Source organism: Xiphophorus hellerii, chromosome 6 (genome assembly GCF_003331165.1).
Source record: "Xiphophorus hellerii strain 12219 chromosome 6, Xiphophorus_hellerii-4.1, whole genome shotgun sequence".
NCBI lineage: Eukaryota > Metazoa > Chordata > Actinopteri > Cyprinodontiformes > Poeciliidae > Xiphophorus > Xiphophorus hellerii.
The window spans coordinates 25,261,604-25,280,235 of record NC_045677.1 but is presented as its reverse complement, the minus strand read 5'-3'; the positions used below and the strand labels follow the sequence as shown (position 1 = coordinate 25,280,235).

Below are 18,632 nucleotides of genomic sequence, written 5' to 3'. Positions count from 1 at the left end.
TGGATTGGTGTCTGTATGAAGGCACAGGATGAGACATTCTGCAAGGTGTCTGTATGCTCATTTGAAATAGAATTTTATGTGCAGTGCATTTGGAGGGTTTCCAGACAATTGAGGTTTTTTTTTAGACATTTTCTTAGGTTACAGACTCACCATAAAAAGAAGTAGATGAGTTTTATGGTTTAAAGCCAGAATCGATTAATCTACAGACATTAGGCTGTAAAATGATTTCCTGAGTCACATTGGTGAGTAGAGTACACTGCACATCTGCAGCGTGCTGCTCTACATCACTGTACTCAGGATGAGGGATTGCCGCAAAGTCAGCGCCTCAGTGCGGTCGCCTGGGTTTCCTTAGATAGATAACTTGTTAGCAGATTGCATTACATGATGATGGAACTTGATTGTATTGTATTATGGTGATAATTTTAGACTGGTCAGTAAGGAAGAGCAAGCTTTACTGCTGCAGTTCTAATGCTGTGGAACAACCTTCCGCTTTTAATTAAGTACGCCCCCTCTAAGGAAGTATTGAAATCATAACTTAAAGAGGGAGGAGAGTTTATGTAAAATCAACTTTTTGAGCTTTATATGATGTCATCATGTTATTCCTTCATCAAAAACATGCGTAATGCTGCTTTGAGTTTTTTGTCATGCATGTTTGAGGAATCTTTTAATCTCTTGTGCCCTAAACACTTGATCTCACAGAGCACTGCCTATTTACACAAAGCTCCTTCTTCAAGCTTCCCTCCCCCATTACACCCCACTCAGCTCCTTCAGACTAGCAGCAGCAGCAGCAATTAGCCAACACCCGATGGAACTGCGTGTGTGTTGAATAGTTGTAAAAGGCATAATGAGAACTACTGTTGTGATGACATATTAAAGGCGGATTGTGGGAAAGAGCATACACTTCTTAAAGAGACAGAGGCCTAATTTTAAGGTTACAAATTATGAAATTATATTTTTTAAGTCGTGCTTGATATATATAGTACTTTCATAACAGTTGAAGGCAACATAGTTAATTGATTGTGTTATAAAATGGCACTATGTGCCTGAAAAATACATAGTACCATCACTTTAAGTAATTTTCCTGGCTTTCAAAAGCATGTAATGATTTTACATTTTCAGGTCATTTATGTTTTAACCTCATACTTTTAGTAGCTCTTCATTTTATTTAACTTTTTTGGTATTGCTATAAGTGTTATTGTAATGCTTGAGCTGTTTTTAAATATGTTTTGTTGATAAAGTTGTTTTATTATAACAATTGCAATTGAATTGGAATATGTTTAAATGAAGCTGAATCTGTCTTCATGGCTGGGCTGACTTGATAACTTTCAATCAAATATGCTTGTTTTATAAAGTGCTTTGATTTGACATTTGTTTGTGAATTGGTGATACATAAAAAAACTGAACTGAATTGAAATATATAATCTAAGAATGCGTATACAAAGCTGTGCAGTTTCGGAGTCAGTCTTAGACAGCAGAGGTCTCTTTATGGGAGCGTTCACTTAGACAGCTCGCCGCCTAAAGTCATTGTTTCTTTTGTTCACAGCTGCACGGTAGCAGCTTGGAGGATCTTTCTGGCAAAATAACATCACCATCTCTGTAGGGATGTTATTAATGAGAAGATGCTCATCTCTCCATGTCATCCATTAACTCTGCTGGAAATTGCGGCCAAATAATTCAAACTTCATTTAATCAGATCACACTCTGTTTTTCTCTTTGCCCTGCAGTCCTTCAGGTGACTTTTGGCAAACACCTTGTTGACACAGTCCCACCATGATGGTCTGCAGACAGTTTTCTCAACATCATGTTTTCACTTCAAGATACACAATTAACTGTGAGCCCTTCAATAGGCAGGTGTCGGCCTCTTTTAATCATCCTCTTCTTTCACTGATTTCAGTAAGGCACAGATGGACTCCTTTCAAGTGTTTGAAGCATTTCAAGGAGCAGTGGAGCAGAATGCATAGGCCACAGCTTAGTTTTGTCATAACAAAAGGTCTGTAGAGCGTCACATCAAAGTGTAAAATAACCGCATTGGCCCAAAGCAAAAAGCCTGGAAGATTCAAGACTTTCTGTCTGAACATTGCACACATTGATTTGTAACTTTGTACAATATGATGACATGAACCAAGAGAAGATGAATAAAATGTTCAATGTACTAACTTTGAGTAAAAATATCACAGATTTTAAATTAAAATGTGTAACTTGTTGTAATTTAGTTTTTTAAAACATAAAAACAACAATTAGATACTGATTATCACAGTTCTATACATGTTTTCCATATAGTATATTTGTTTTTATTAAGTTTCAATCAAAACATTTTGATTGGATTCTTGCTAAACTTAGTCTTTGTTTTTAAATAATTTTTTTTATTGTCATGCAACCTTCATTTTCTATTCTTCAAAGAGTAGCACAAGGAGTTAGCTCATTTTGGTTGGGCTGTTATTCGAACTGTTTGCTCAGGAAGTTGAGCTGCAGCCAGCAGTTTAATAGTCAATGTTGGTAATTATTGACTTATACTTTATGCATAAAACACATTTAAATATTGAGTGCAGGACAAAACCATTTTCTTATGGGCTGAGATGCACAAAAAACGATAAGTCTCTTAGAAAAATCTCTGCTTTGGGAGTCAGAAATAGTCAGATTTTCCCACCAGAAGTATTGTTTTTTAATGGGATAAGATGAGCAAACTGAACAGATATATTGTCAAATATAATAATATAATTATTTTAACTGTAACATTTAAACAGTTTCTTGTCAGGACAAGGTTGCCCTTGGTATAGCACTCTGTGACAGTTTTGAAGGATTTGAATTTCAACTCAGCAATAGGAGAGAAATAAGTGCTGTGGTTAAGCATCACCAAGGGTATCACCATTGATTTGGATGCTTTTCGTTTATTAAATCAATATTCTCTCACATTAGTAGTTATGGACAGAGGTCATTCGCCACACCTTTGGTGTGAAAGTGTTAAAAAGCAAATTGTATGCTGCACTGTATTCCATTTGTCTCAGAAGCTGGAACTCAGATCTACTTTCTATCTAAATGAACAGCGGAAAAGCAGAAATTTCAACTTCCCAATACAAATATAATGAACTTACCATTAGGTTTTTCATGGACAAATGTCTAATCAGAGTTTGTTTTGATTGGAAACCTTTAAAAAAAACAATTTGGGGAAGCAGTAATTTTATCAGAATGTAATTAAATTGAAACATAGACTTTGATAATAAATTATCACCCAGTCTGCACATTTGTTTTATGCTAATTTAATATTGTGTGAGTCTGATTGCTGTTTTTGAAGTTGGTTGTTTGTGGAGGGGCAGATAGAGCAGGTTCTCAGACTCCTGATTGCAAGTTCAGAGATCTTTGTCAAAAGGGCAGACTTCTGGTAATTGACTACTCATTTCTTTAAGAGGCCTATTGGCAGAGGCACTCAGTGCATTTGCCAAGACATTAAAGATTTTACTCTTTATTTTCCTGTGTTTGTGTGTGTTGGGGTGCGTGGGGGTGTGCGTGTGTGTGTGGGTGTGCATTTCTTTCAGTGTGAGGGTACAGATGGAGAGATAAAGCTCGCTTTTCCTTTTTGTTATCAAATGATGATTTCTGATGGCTGAGGTTCTTTTGAAGTGGGCTTGCTTACTGGTGCAGAAAAGAGCTCCTCGCAGTCAGTCTGTAGCCAATTCATTTTGATTCTGAAGGTGCTCAGTTGGCACAGCTGCAGGAAAGTGAACAAAATTACCAAAGGGCTTTGCACTGTATTCTAATATAAGGAGGAACCACTGCCAAGATGTCTGCTGATATATATACGGTAGAAGAAAAAGTAGCTGACTGGTCGGCTTTCCATTCATTTGCTTATCTAAGGTGATATTTGCAAAGGATGCAAAACGGTGGACCGCTAACTGCATTAAAGCAAATAAACTGAGCTGCATATCATTACCAAATGGTGGCAGCATACTCTATGGATGCAATTTAGTAGAAAAAACAGTTGTCCTACCAATAAAGCAAACCTTATAATTGCATAACTCAAGTGAACCTGCAAGACAAAGAAAAGCAAGATACCTTTTTCAGGTATTACTTTCATCTCATGGGAAATTTTGGATATTACTACATAGAAGATGCTCATTAGTTTCATGACTTTACTGTGTGCTGGCTCAGACCAGAGGCAGCCAGTGTGTTGCTCCACTGTGGCTCTGTTTCTATCCAGACAGTTTATCCTTCTCTAATATGCATCAGGTGTTGTTGAAATTTAGATAGAAGCATCTCGACAAGCATAAACATTGCCTTGAATTTTCTACATTTTTGTCATCTTAAACCCAGTTGTGTAAAAGGGAAGCTGGTCAGAGTTGATGTGAAAATGGATGAAGCTAAAAATTTTGTGTCTGCAGGACAGACACAAGACAGGAGTGGAAGTTGATGGTCACAGTTGTTCTCCTTCCAGTCTGAGCTATTTTGGGCAGAGATTTTATTCTGTAGTTGTGCAAATCTGTTAGGACCCCAAAAGGCCGGCAGCTGTGACTTCAGCCGAAGGTGGATATTGTCTCTAAAGGAGTCAAATGGATACCATAACATACTTACTGGCGGAGAAAATGTAAAAACTGCTTAGCAAATTATTTACTTTGTGTTGGTCAATCTGGAAAAATCTCATTAAAATACAGTGGAGTTTCTTGTTGTACAAAACGTGAAAAAAGTTCAAGGAGTAGGAAGTTTCCATGTAAAACTAAAAATCCTCAAAAGATCCAAAAGAAGGAAACTTTTGACAGGAGTTGCTGTTGAAATGTGAAGTGGTCTCTTTCCGAGGATCATCCTGCGTCTTAAAAACGTAACTTTTCAACCAGTATCAAAATCAGTTTGCAGTCAGCAGGGCATAGTGGTGCAATGTGGTATTTACCCTGTAACTCTAAAATATGTAAATCAAGACGGACATTTCTTGTACAAGTCCAAACCCTGTCAGAGAAGCACGAGTGTTTGCTCTTGAGCTGTAAAAAATATATATATATATATATGAATACCAGTAACTACTATTTTCAGGCAGTAATTATTAAGAAGGCTTTTCTCTCTGAGCGAAATGAAGTTGCTTTCACCGCGCTGATAGTTTATTGCTGCTGACTGGCCATGCTACAAAACTGCTTGAAGCTGCAAAAAATAATATTCTTGTTTGCCCAACATAGCCCCGGGTTTTCTGTGAGTAAATTATTTCTAACAAAGTCTTTTGCAGACTGATTCTGCATGGCCAAAGACAAGGCCACAAAAAGCAGAGTCTAATGCAGAATAAGTTTTACACTTAATTTACCTTTTTTTATGCCAGATTTGAAATTGCAGTGGAATCTGACAGAATTATTTATTGGTTTTATTTTGCTGACTGCATATAGCAAACAGGAATGTAAACATTCATTACACATTCGTTTCCTGTCCTTTCTTCCACAGTAATGGTAGCTATGGACCACATGGTGATTAGAGGAAAAATTTTCTGCTATCATGTCTCTGGACCTTCCCAAAGTATTTATACTCCAGAAATGGTCTAGTTAAATTGTAGACGTGATTTAACTAAGGATGCATCAATCCACTGTTCGCACTTCCAAAACCTATATAGGTTTAGTATCCGCCGATAATGAGAAAAACTGTGCTAAATTTTTTAAACATATATAAATGTACTCAATTACAAATTTATTTGATAACTCTGCACCAATACAGCACACTTAAATGCAGCAATAGCTTCATAAGCTTGGTCAAACATGTACAAACAACTCAACTTTAATTTGTTCAGTCAGTTCAATTAAAAGTATAACAGCCAATTTAAAATAAATAATAAAGAAACTGAAACTGACAGAAACAATAGGTTGAATATCTTGGTCAAACATGTTGACATAGCAACAATTTCAATGTTGACCAAATGTTTCTTTCAAATGGTTTAGAAAGTGCAATTAGAAATTCTAAATATATTGTAAAATAAATAATAAATTATGATGTTGCTCAGGGCACAAGACATATATTTAGACTAAATATATCTGTGAGCACATTGTTCCATTTAATTTTTTTTTAATATCTGGACCGATGCCGATATTAATATTGGATCAGTGCATCTCTAAATTTACCTGAGAAGCTGCTGTAGGACTAATACATTTCTGATCACAAATGGTTTCCATTGAAGGTGGCTGTGTTTTAGATCATTTGCAAATTTCTAAATGTCCAAAGCTGGTAGAGACATACTCTAAACTACCTGCAGGTAACTAAGTCTACAAAATATATATTCTGTTTTTCCCTTCCATGTTTTTTTTTTTACCTAACTTATAATTACAGACAACTTCGTTTTGTTCTGTCATGTAAAGGTCAAATAAAAAACACTGCAATTTGTAGCTTAAACACGATACAAAGTTAAAAGGTTCTAAGGATATGAATATTTTTGCCAGATTGTTGAGTGAACTCAACCAGTCAAGTCAATAAAGCCTGACATTTGGCAGATACACAACCTTTAAAAGTTTCTTTAGATCCCCTCCTGTAGCAGAGATAATGTTAGAAACAATATGAGAACAGGAGCTGATTGATCAAAAGGAACATGGATCCAAAGCAGTATCGACCCGGGTTTGGCTCAGGCGCAGGAAACACACACAGGGTTTCTCATGCTACAAACTTACAGAAGATGCTCTGTTGGTTTGACCAACTCATGCTGATAATCTGTTTTTATTAACCAGCTTATTTTAATCAACAATTCGCTCTCCTGTCTCTTCTTGTATAGTCCACTTACTAGGCGTCTTCAGAAGAGTTCATGAAGGAAAACTGGTTAAAAGGACTCGCTTTAGTTTCCTCAGCTCTTATTGTTGATATTTTTCTCTACCTCATCATGTCAGCATGTCTCTACTTTCTCTTCCAATCTCTCTGTTTCATTTCTCACTTTCTGCTGTGCTCCACTTCCCTCCGTTTTGCTCTCATTGTTTTTTTTTTAGTCGTTTCGCCCCTTTCTAAGTCACCCTGTCATATCTCCTCATTGCTCTCATCTATCTATATATGCTTATTTCTGCCATGTCCTTCGTTCACCTCTCACTCTCCGCTCGCCTCTTTCATTCCCTTCTTCCTCGGTTTTCCCCTGTGCTTTTTCTCCATCTCTCTCCTACCTCTCCAACTCACTCCGTCTTTCTCTTTCTTGGCAAATCATTATTCTTTCTCTTTTGTCAGCAGTGATGCTGCTTGCCCTTTTCCATGAGCCGAGCCCCCCCTCCGCCCTCCCTCCTCCGCTCACCCCTCGCTCCTCTGTCTTTCTCACTGCACTGCTCCCGTGGCAGGGTGGGGCGGCCGGCTTGGCGCCTCGATGTTGCTGCTGTTGCTGCAGACACTCTGCTGGGATGTGATGCTGCTGGTGTTTGTGCGTGTTTGTGTGTGTGTATAGTGAAACTAGAGGGGGATGAGAAGTGGTGGTGGAGGGAGAGCTAGCCGTGGAGGATGAGAACAAGGAGGGAGATGGTCTAAGCTTTGAGCTAACTAAGTTTGACAGCCACTAGAGGAAGGGTAGGTTGTTGGAGGTGGTAAGAAGGAGGAGGTCGTGATTGGCAAAATCCCCCACACTGCTCAGGCTTCACAAAAAAAGGCGGGATGGTGTAAAAACTAAAGGTTAAGGAGTTTGTTTGTGCTAAGACTGCAGGCAGGGGGTTCTCAAATCCCCAAGCCTCTCTACAATCCTGCCCACCAACCGTCTCCCCACTTATGTCGCTTATTTTGCCTGACTAACCTCAAATAACAACAGGAGGACAACGTAATAAGAATTTTTATTTTCTTATTTAAGCTAGTGGTTAAATCTTTCTGTAATATCAGTCAAACTCATCTCACACAGTTTTTTTTAAATGCAGAAAAAGTCAAATATGCATTTCTCATTTTCTGATACCATAAATCAAACTAAAGCTTTTCTGTTTTTGGTGACTTACTGTTAGAATTTATTTTTTTTTATCAACTAAATACCAGAATAATGAGGGAGATAATTTTCTTACAATTTAGAGATTTGTATACATATCACTCATATCATTGTGGATAATAACACTTTGTCACCTGGTTCATCCAACATTCTCACAGCAGCGTTTGTTTTTGTTCTGAGTTTGATGTAGATTTTCCACACAAACAGATATTTATCTGACAAAAAGGAAATCCATTTTTAGGGAAAAATGGAAACAAGGATCTGAAAAGATTTCTGCCAGTTTCCTAAAGTTCATCCTCATCTCTGACATGCTTGTGACTCCATATCAAACCTGTAGTTTATCTGCCATTGTGTTCACTAATGCCAGCTGATTAGCTAGATTTCTGCTTGTTGTGATGTTATCAGCCCCAAAATACAAACCAAGCAAAGCTAGGAGTTTTGACCCTTTTAACTATCTTCTATTTGATCAAATCCTGCTGTGGAAATCCATACTTTACTACCCAGCTAGGTTTTTATTGTCAGTGTGAATTTGCTAGAAAAAAAAAGTATGCTATGATGGTGTCAATAAAATCTACGAAGCTGCAAAGATTTTAGTTGAAAACGAAGCCTTTCATCACACTTTATGAGGCAAAGAAGTGCTTGTCAAAGAATGGGAATGAGTGGATCTGATGTAAATCGTTAATTTTTGTTCTGCAGGAGATATCTGGTTTAAATTAGCATATTTTGCCAGAGAAGGCGGGAAAAAAAGGGGGACAAAAAGTGGGGAACAAGGCTCCTAGTGTAGGATCTAGAGGTGGGCAGAAGGGCAGAGACATGCACATTTACCCAGGGGGATGGGTAATAATCGAGGGGGGGACAGCTGGGCATAGATGGATGGTGTGGGGGAGGTTGCTCTGTGTCCGAATGCGTGTGTTTGTGTGAAGATGTTCTCCATTTCTCTAAAAGAAATAGTTGCATGTTTTATGTGTCTAACTTGATCTAGTGTGCTTTAAGTACCTTATTATAAATTGATGTTTTTTTTCTTTTAAGCGCTTTGTTTGTTTGCATGACACAAACGTGTACATGTTATCATTTGTATTTTTTTTATGAGGATCAGTGTGTGCTTACAGTAATGGGGAGGAGGAAGGGCGGGGCCAGGGGTGTGTGGGCGTGTGTGTGTGTGTGTGTGTGGTGGGGGCTTCCTGGCAGAAAGTGTGAGAAGATGCTTCTGTATGTGCGTAATGGACTGTGTCATACCACAGCGTATCAAACCGTACACCGTTGGCTGAGTTTCTCATCAAATGTGTACAGCTTCTGCGGCACCGTGACACATGACTGTGTCTGCCGCGCACAATTCCCTGCAGCTATGCTAAGAAGCGCGCGCACACACACACACACACACAAGCACGCACCCACATGCAGATAAAACACAATCTCATAAATCACACAGGTGCACATACTTTGCCCCACGAACGTGCGCACAAATAGATAAATTCCTCCCGGCAAAACAAATACAACTGTGCTCAAACACACATGCATGCAAGCAAATCCACACTGATAATAAGATTCTGGAGGCTCACACACATCCACACACAAAGAGTCACTCAAACTAAGATAATTACCTCCCGGCAAAGAAACAGCCACACTCTTCTACAGCAAAAGCTAAAAAAATTTAAAATAAACAACATAAAAATCTCTGAATGTAGGTCTATAGGGGCTTGCATACACACAGAGAGAGACGTGTGTTACAATAAATAAAGTTCATTAACCTGAGTTAATTAGCAGCAGCACTGCAAAGCCACCCCGGGAGGACAAAAAGAAGGAGGGAAAGAAGGAACGAGGGGATGGGTAGAAGTAAACGAGTTGGTTTGGAGCAGAGGATGAGGATCGACAGAAGGACGAAGAGGTGAGGGAGGACGAGAGGAAGCTGAGGAGGAGATCAGGGCAGATGGAGGCAAGGAGGGGGGGAAGGTAGAGGGAGACAGATGGAAGAAGAAGAGAGAAGGGGGTGAATATGTTAATTGCCAAGGTGGTTGGAAATATTTAATGTCTGTTCTTTTTAAGGCATACAAGATGGAGTAGTTTTTAATTAAACGAATAGTTCTGATCTGTTTGGGAATTGAACTTGTATACTGACACAGACCCAAATCCAAATCTGTAAGCATTGCTTATCAGGATTATATTTTTATTTGCACAATGCATTTCAGCTGAGACATAAGCATAAATGTAAGAACTGACTCATTCCAGGAGCGGTTTCTTTATTCCGCCCGTACTTTGGCACAGCTTCTCCTGATATGGAGTGCCAAGTAAGATTAGAGAGCTCCTAATTCAGGCACAACAGAAAAGACTCTGCTAACCTTATTGCTGTGTGTCAAGACTGCTGTTAAATCACTGTGCTCCAAAGACTTCATGTGGGCCCACAAGTCAGCCTTCCTATAGATTACTTCAGCTGTACTACTGCAGTAAAGAATTGCTTTAAAAGCACATTTCCTGTGCAATACTGTCCTAAAGAAATGTCAATGGAATAAATCAGATGCATTTCATAGATTTTTTTACTGTTTGGTTACTCTTTATAACAGTAAAAAAATAGGCTTTTATAGTTTAAGAATGTAAAATTAATTATAATGTTTTATTACAACAATTTGCTAATATATATTTGCTGTAGTTTATTAAGCATCATAAAGAAACACCTGTGTGGTGACCAGACCAGGTTGTACTCCATGCATAATAGTCTTGAGGCACTTTATTTAAAAAAGTCTCAGTTCAGTCCAATAATTTAAACAGATTGAAAGTTGATTACATATTTTTGTTGTCAGCACATTTCCTTCTAGCTCAGCTCTTAAATTGCTTTCCCATTTGGCTGCCTGGAGTTCCAGGCAGTTCAACTTTTCATCGTTACAATTTTCCCATAATTATAACTTCTTATGATTAGATGAACAAAGACAAAAGTAAGGTTCACATAAAACAAAACTAGAGGCTGACTCAGAGAAAAAGTTCCTGACAGACTGGCCCAACTTCAACTGAAGCTGTAATGAGAAGTAAATGCTGTATATATTCACACATAGTCACAGTGCTAATGTGACTATATAATATTGACAATTATATTGTTGCCAAAATCATTTTCTGCAACAATGCATATGTATACATACTTAGCCTATAAGGTAAACCATAGCATAAAGTTGAGCTATAAATCTAAGTAAAAACTCAAATCTTTGTGGCCTTTGTGTCTATGGTCTGGGTCATCATCAACCATTAGTATTGTTAATCAGTAAAAGGCTTTGCAAAAACATCCATAACAACAAAATATTTTTAAATTAGAAAAATAAAACAATGTTCCAGAACTAGAGGAAGAACAAGTGAAATATTTTTTAATTTGTCACTGCACTTCATTTTTAATCTCTCAACTTTTCAGCACTGCACTTATGTTTCTTAGTTTACTGTTGCTGCTCCATTTTCACAGATAAAGTGGACTAACATAATGGTGCTTATAAGGGTGGACATTTCTTGTATTGCTTATCAATAATTGTGATAAATTTCTTATTATGATAAGAATTTTGATTTATTGTTACCATGATAAATTCCAATCAATGTTGTTTAAATGCCTACCAAAATAAAATTAGTCTCTCTTTCTCTACAAAGATAGGCTACATCGTCAGAAATGTTTTTTGTTATTATTAGTTTTAATATTTTCTCTGCTCTTTTTTCATTAAGAGTATCAATAAATTTGCAAACATGATTAAATGCAGTTACTGTGTTTAGGTAGTGATACAAATCACGCTTCGTAATGTGACAGGTGTACTAAAAAACGTGTTACAAATTTTTTCAAGAACAGTATTTATGTTTGTGGGGCTAGGCTTATTGTACCGCTCAGTCACAGCCATACTTAAAGTTACCTATAAAAGTAATATATAGTTCTTATTTTAACTTATTATCACAGGAGTACCAAAAAATATACAATGCCACGTGATACAACTGAACGTCCATTTCTCACACCCTTAGTTGCTTGTAGCGTCAGTGATTGACATGTAATTTTCCACAGATGAATGAGATCATACCAGAGCCGGCCTAAGGCAAAGCAAACTGAGCTTTGCGATGGTGGTGATGGTGGTAGGAGTCTGTCCTGTACTTGGTGGGTTGCCGGTTCGAGCCCCTGTTGTTGTGTCCTTGGGGAAGACGCTTCACCCACCCTGCCTGCTGGACGGAGTCAAAAGGGCTGATGGTGCTGGTGTGTGGCAGCCTCACTTCTGTCAGACTGCCCCAGGGCTCCTGCAGGTCATTCATTTTATTTATACAGTTGTACAATTCACAACAAATGTCATTTGAAGATCCTACTGCAATCCTGTAGCTTGAGACCTTCATCTTAAATATGGGAATGACTAATTTCATCAGAAAGCGTCTTTGTTTGTCCAGAAAAGCGCCATATAAGTCTAATGCCATTTTGTTTCATAAGCAGTCAGAGCTTCAGGGGCTCCATGTAAATGATTAAATGTTTACCAGGACCATAGATCTAGAATTTTAACTTTTGTTTATTGAGAATGATAATTCTCTTAAATGTAATTTTACAGTTTCAGCAGATATAAATGAAGACTTTTAATATGATAACATTTATATAAGAGATTTAATGGGCGAGTTTACTTTGTAAAAGTGCAAATAATTATATTTATAGTTTGATAGTTGGGTTACCATGCCTACAATCTGATACTATGAGTTTAAATTTTGTGTTTCAGCATGGTTTCTTCACGTTTCAACAGAATTGCTGCCATCGATTTCCTTTAAGCTCGGCCAACTACACGAGGCCCCATTTACCAGATTCTCAACAGGAAGGGGGGCCCCTAAATCCTTTTCTGCTCTAGGCCCCTTACTGCCTTGGACTGGACCTGCATGATGATCTGCAGTGGTTGCACTGTGCATTTCTCTGCTGGATGCAAGAGACAAACAGGGAGATTTAATTTTTGTCCCACTAGTGGGGGCAAGGTGTTTCATGACGATTGTACTTATAATAAGTGCCATGGAGACTGCTTGTTTTCATAGGCCGGGCTTTATGGGATGAGTAATTTTCCCCACGTTTTCTGAGTCTTTGCTCTGAGTTCTGGCTAATTGGAGCAGAGGAGAGATAGAGAAGACCAGTGATATGGCACAGTTTGAGACAGTAGTGGTGCTGCAAGACAAGAGGGTCCTGCGTGACAACAGAGCGAGGGCGAAAGCTTTTCTATGGGCTGAACCACTGACCCACCGACAACAATATGTTGTTTGATAATGGTAAAGGTGATGATAAACAGAATTTGTTGCTTCTTTTTTAGATAACTGTACGGCTGTGACTGCATGGCACTGTGGTCAGACCCCCACAAACAAATCCTGCTCTTGAAAAACATCCATTTGTAATAGGCTTCTTCAGGACAGCAGTTACATAAAGAAGAGTGATTTGTATCACTTAGCTGCACACAATAACTGCACTGAATAATTTTTCAAATTTGTTGACATTTATTGATGGTTTCATTGAACAAACTGTGGAGAAAATGATAAATATCACAATTCCGACAAGTTATTTTTGGGGGGGCTTTTAAACATCATTAATTGAAATTTATAGCAACAACAATAAATCAAAATTCTTTTCATGTTAAGAATTTTATTACACTAAATGATACAATATGATGACTGCCAACTACTATCCAAAGCTGTGAAAACATAGATCTTTGTGAAAAAATCTGCTTTGGTGTGATAAGACCATGTTCATACTTTAGGCATTAACTACAAAAAGTAAATTTGACACAAAAAACAGCACTGAATATTTAAACAGTGGTGACGTCATGAACCGGCGTAACTTTTCTTCAGTTGAAATTTAGATATTTGTTCAGGTGGATCATTTTAGCCAAAAAGGTGCGGTGTAATCTTAAATACTGGAAAAAAGGAGGGAGTTTATGCTTTAGCTCATGAGTCCAGGCTTCCATATGAATCAGCAAACGATTGACATCATTAAAGAAAATTAAAGCTTTAGATTGACAAAGTCAATCTAAAGTCAAAGTCAGATTTAGTGCAAAGTCAGATTTAGTGTATAGAACTAAATCTGACAGAAAATCTGTGCCGTAGACAAGAGATGTCCTCAGCTATAAGAAATATTAGGGCTGTTTATAAATAAGATTTACAAAATAGCATTTCCCTGAGACTAATATTATTTTGTTTTTATTAATGTCACACACAGGTTGTGAAGCAGCTCATGAATATGTCAGAATAATGTATAAAAAGTAAACTGCAAAAACATGCAACATTTTGAAATATTTTGTTGACAAATTTGGTTGTAGTTTGGCCAAATTTTCCTTAATCCTCTGTTATAAAATCTCTGCCACAAAAATCTATATTCATCCATAAAAGCACCTTGAATGCAGGTCATAAATGCCATGGGAATATGAAAGCCCATCAAATATTGAATCTTTTTACAGTGTTATTTTGCACAATATACAGTTCAGCTGTAATCTGTGTGAAAATTTCTAAAGAAATCAAACAGAGTAAAACTGTATGTTCTTCCTCTTGTCTTTCCTGGGTTGAAGAAGTCTGGACTGAGCTATTTAGGTAAAACATACTCACACTGTTTGAAATCTTCTTATCTAAACTCTTAGAAAAAAAAAACAGAAACAAATAATCCTATTTTCAAAGTAAAAAGCTCGTCTTTATGTTTTTCTGTCTCTTGACGCTGGAGAGCCCTCAAGCTCCTCAATTTCCCTCTGTTGTCTCACTCCTCTCCCCTCCCTTTTTTTTTCACACAGTCCCGGTTTCCCACCTCGTTTTGCCACCCAACCGCCTCTGCATACCCTTATCCATCCATCCTTCCCTCTCCGTCGGCGCTCCCTCCCTGCCTCCTCTCGTTTGATATCCCAGTCAGCCTTCTACCTCTGTGTTCTCTCACCTTGTTGCCGGCTATAGGGAGGGTGTAAATTGTGTTGCTTTAAATACCCGTGTCTTCCTCTGGCTTACAGCTTTGGTTGGAGATGAAGAAGTGGGATGTGAGGAAAGAATAAAAGGAGCTGGTGTTGAACTCGGCGTCTGCAAAGGATGGAGAGGTTGCTCCTTTTTATTTTTGCAGCGTGAGTGTTTAGCCAGACTTAACCATTTAAACTGTAACTGAACTTCCTTCCACTCCTTTAATTCCTGCTGTTTGGGATCCTCAAATAACCAGAACAGCTGTATTTATATCCAGGGCTCACCGGGGTCAGATTCTAGAGGCGAGCAACTCTTTTAAGATTTCTGTGAACTATTTTGGATCATATGGGCTGGGTGCAACCCTTTGCACTTATACTTCTTAAACTTTTTAACTTAAAAATCAGCGTATAACTCAATCTTGTTAAATCCACCCATCTCATCTCATAGGTAATGGCTCAAGTCCATTTAAAATATTGTTCAGAGTTTGATAAATTATCCTAATGTGGTTTCATTCTACCCACATCATGCTGCAGCTTAATTAAGCCAGAATTTATCTTTGATTAATTCTGACTGTTAGAGCTAACAAAGTTACCATCCTCACATGGTGACTAACTTCCAAATGATTTGTATGCATTAACAGACCTTCGGATTTAATATGCAGAGGGCCGTTTCATCATCATTAAATTGTTTCAGGTTTTATGAGTCCTTTGAGGAAGATTAACCTTTTATTTATTAGCGTACATTAATTGAAATAAAGTCAGTGTGACAGGCTGCAAGTCTGATCTTTGTGCGATGACTGTAGCTGAAGTTGGTAAAAGTTGAGTACTTTGCTTAATATGTTGCTGTTAAAGTATGAGATGCAGTCTTTGCTTTCAGATTTTTGCTTCTTCAACTTTTAACCCATTTTCAGATCAAATAGACTTAAAAAATGTATTTTGAACTTTAACATTGTTTGGAACTACTAGCTCGAAATAACATTTTAAAGGATTTTTTTCTGCTTTTGACAAAAACATGTTTTTTTTCTCTGTATTTTCACAAACATTTACTGAAAAAATAGCATAAACTGTGATAATTTCACATCCAAATTGGGAGAATATGTTGACAGGACACACAAATCGGGCTTTTACAGCGGAGTGACAAAAAGAAATTCATTGTTTAAAAAAATACCTTGGTCCATTTGGTTCACAGACTGTGTTGGAAACAACAAACTAGTGGAACGATGCGCACTGATCAAATAAAACCAAAATGTAGCGTTTTGGTTTCCATGGAAACAAATGCTGCATGTCCTGAATACACCATCCCCTTGGTGAACCATGGTGATGGCACCATCATGCTCTGGTGATATTTTTTTTACTCAGCAGGTGCGGCTGGTCAGAGTTGTTGGAAAGATTGATGGATGAATAAATCTGTTGGCTGCAAAAGATTTGGAATAGTCCAGTCAACGTCCAGACCTGAATTCAATTGAAAACTGCCTCCTGTGAATACCTAGAATCCATCAGTACTGGAGGCCTCATTTAAAAATGTTTCTAACTATATTTTAATAGTTCAGATACCAAATATACATTAAAATGCGTTAATACCCACATTTTCTTTCAGACATTTCAGATATGACCCTCAACAAAATCTGTGACTAGACAAATTCTTGAATACTGGGATTGGGTGAGGGTCCATTGTAATGTTCGTAGATGCTTTCCATCCAGTCTGATTAATTTTGTTTTTTAATAAAAAAGAAGAATGGGAGACAATTTCAGTCTCTGGAGGAGAAACGCTGGTGAAGACAAACTCAATTGCAGCAAAGGTGTTTTTTTTTTTCTAAATGTCAACTCAAATGTTAGTAAATACCAATGCATAGCACAAAGTTTGATTTCTGTTTGTAGAAAAAAGGTCAAACGATGTATAATTTTCACTAGAATTCATTGAGGTTTGTGATTGCAATGTGAAAAAGTGTGGAAAAGTTCAAGGAATAGTTTTGCAAGGCACCGTTGTAATGTTAGAGCATAAGTAAAAAAACCACTATGACAAAAAATATGCAAATTTGATTTAATGATCTAAAGCTGAATGTCCTCTTATAATCATTAGCTCCATTCAGAGAATATTCCTCTCTAATGTGTCCTCTTGTTAAATTGTCCCTAAAGGCTGTTTTGGTTCAGACAAATGTCACACACAGGTTATTCTGAGAGAAACAGTCAGCAGCTACCAAAGGCGCAACATAAGTTTGGGCAATTTGTCGGAGCTCATTGTGGTTGGCTTGATGACTGATGCCTTGGGACAGCCAATTTGCTCAAAGTGTTCATGCCAAGTTGAGAAGCTCATGCGATCAGCCACAAGAATTAGACCAGGATGCTATTAAAGGAGACACTAATCCACAGGGCACTTGACCACAAATTCAGGCCTCAGCCGTCACGCTGCTTCAGTAAACTTACCACAAGGTCACAGCTGCATTAAAACGGCGGCGACTTCCTGACATGTGGGGCTCCTGGTGTCTAAGTCTTCTGAATCCTGCTGGCAAACAGGAGTGATACCTCACGAGCTGTTATCACTCTCAGTCCTCACCGCCCAGAGCAATGCTAAAGTTTTTTTACTCTTCTAATAATTGATGTGTTCTGATGCTGAACTCATCTTCCATCTTTAATAGATGGCCAAAGTTCCTGCAGGCATCTCCCTGCTCATGTTCTGCAAATGTGTGTTTTTGATGCTACGTGTACTTGGGTTTTCTCACCTCCTCTTCTGCATACTCACTTCATGAGCCCCTCCCCATCCTCTTTCATGTCTTGATGGGAGTTCTGCCCAAGCACATTTAAGCAGATGTTCTTCCTCTGAAAAAAAAAAAATTCAATTCCACCAGCCGTGCACGAATGTGATAACACCCCACGCTCCATATAAACCTGTCTCCCGCTTGACAATTTGGTTCCAATTAAACTATTTATACACGCTGTATTTAAGGGGTGAGAAGACCGCTCGAGGCGTATCCTCTTATGAGATGCTCCCTCTTTTGACTTGGTCTTTTTTCTTCACTTATGCTATTATTTTTTTGTTTTGCCCGAGCACCATTGCAATTTGAAGTGCATGACATGCGCGAGTATGGACGGCTGCACTCAAGGCCTCAATACCTCAACATGGGAATAGGTGCATCAGTGGCTATGTTCGTCATTACTCACTATAAATGGGAGCCTGCATATTTTACTAACATCTTTTGCTCTGATTCACAAAATCATTTGCCACCCTCGCTAAACGCAGTGTAGAATTAGCCTGTACCATCAACCGTTATCAAGGGAGCACTGTTAAATACCATAATTTAAGCCTATTTGAATACTGTTACACACCCCAATGGTTCACTCATCAGTAGTTTTCCCGTTTCAGCTCCAGCCCTCAGAATCCCTTCATTATGAGGGGGTCATTTGTATTCTCAATCTTGTTTCCTCCGACCTGCTAATTTCCATAGCGTTGGAGCCCATTTTGCAGGGGCTGATGCTTATGCATGTCTTTAGAAAACTTGATGCAGATATCAATGAAAAGGGATAAAAATACATCAGCGGTATGAGTTGGCACTGTCGTTGTTTGTTTGACATGTGGAGAGGTAATGTCCGCCACACTCTTTCCATCTTTGAAAGTCCCTCGGGTCGTGCAGGTTCTGGGCACCACTGACTTATTGCTCCTACATTGGCCTCGCAGACATACAACCAGATAACCATTTGTCAGCTTTTTTTGTCCCTCTGACAAGATGTCAGTGTGCACACACATTGTGTCTGTGCTCTCAGAAAGACAGATAGAGATGTATAGATAATCTGACAAGCAGAGAAAGACATGGGCGGTGGGAGACGGAGAGAAAGAAAAGGGAGGGAGGCGA

The 18,632-nt window shown here is 38.3% G+C and overlaps 1 protein-coding gene across 4 annotated transcripts in view; it reads left to right on the top strand.

The window, feature by feature from the left end:
• The window catches only part of cadm3 (cell adhesion molecule 3), a 154,119-nt gene that overhangs the window by 41,449 nt on the left and 94,038 nt on the right, over nt 1–18,632 (top strand). The window lies entirely within an intron of this gene.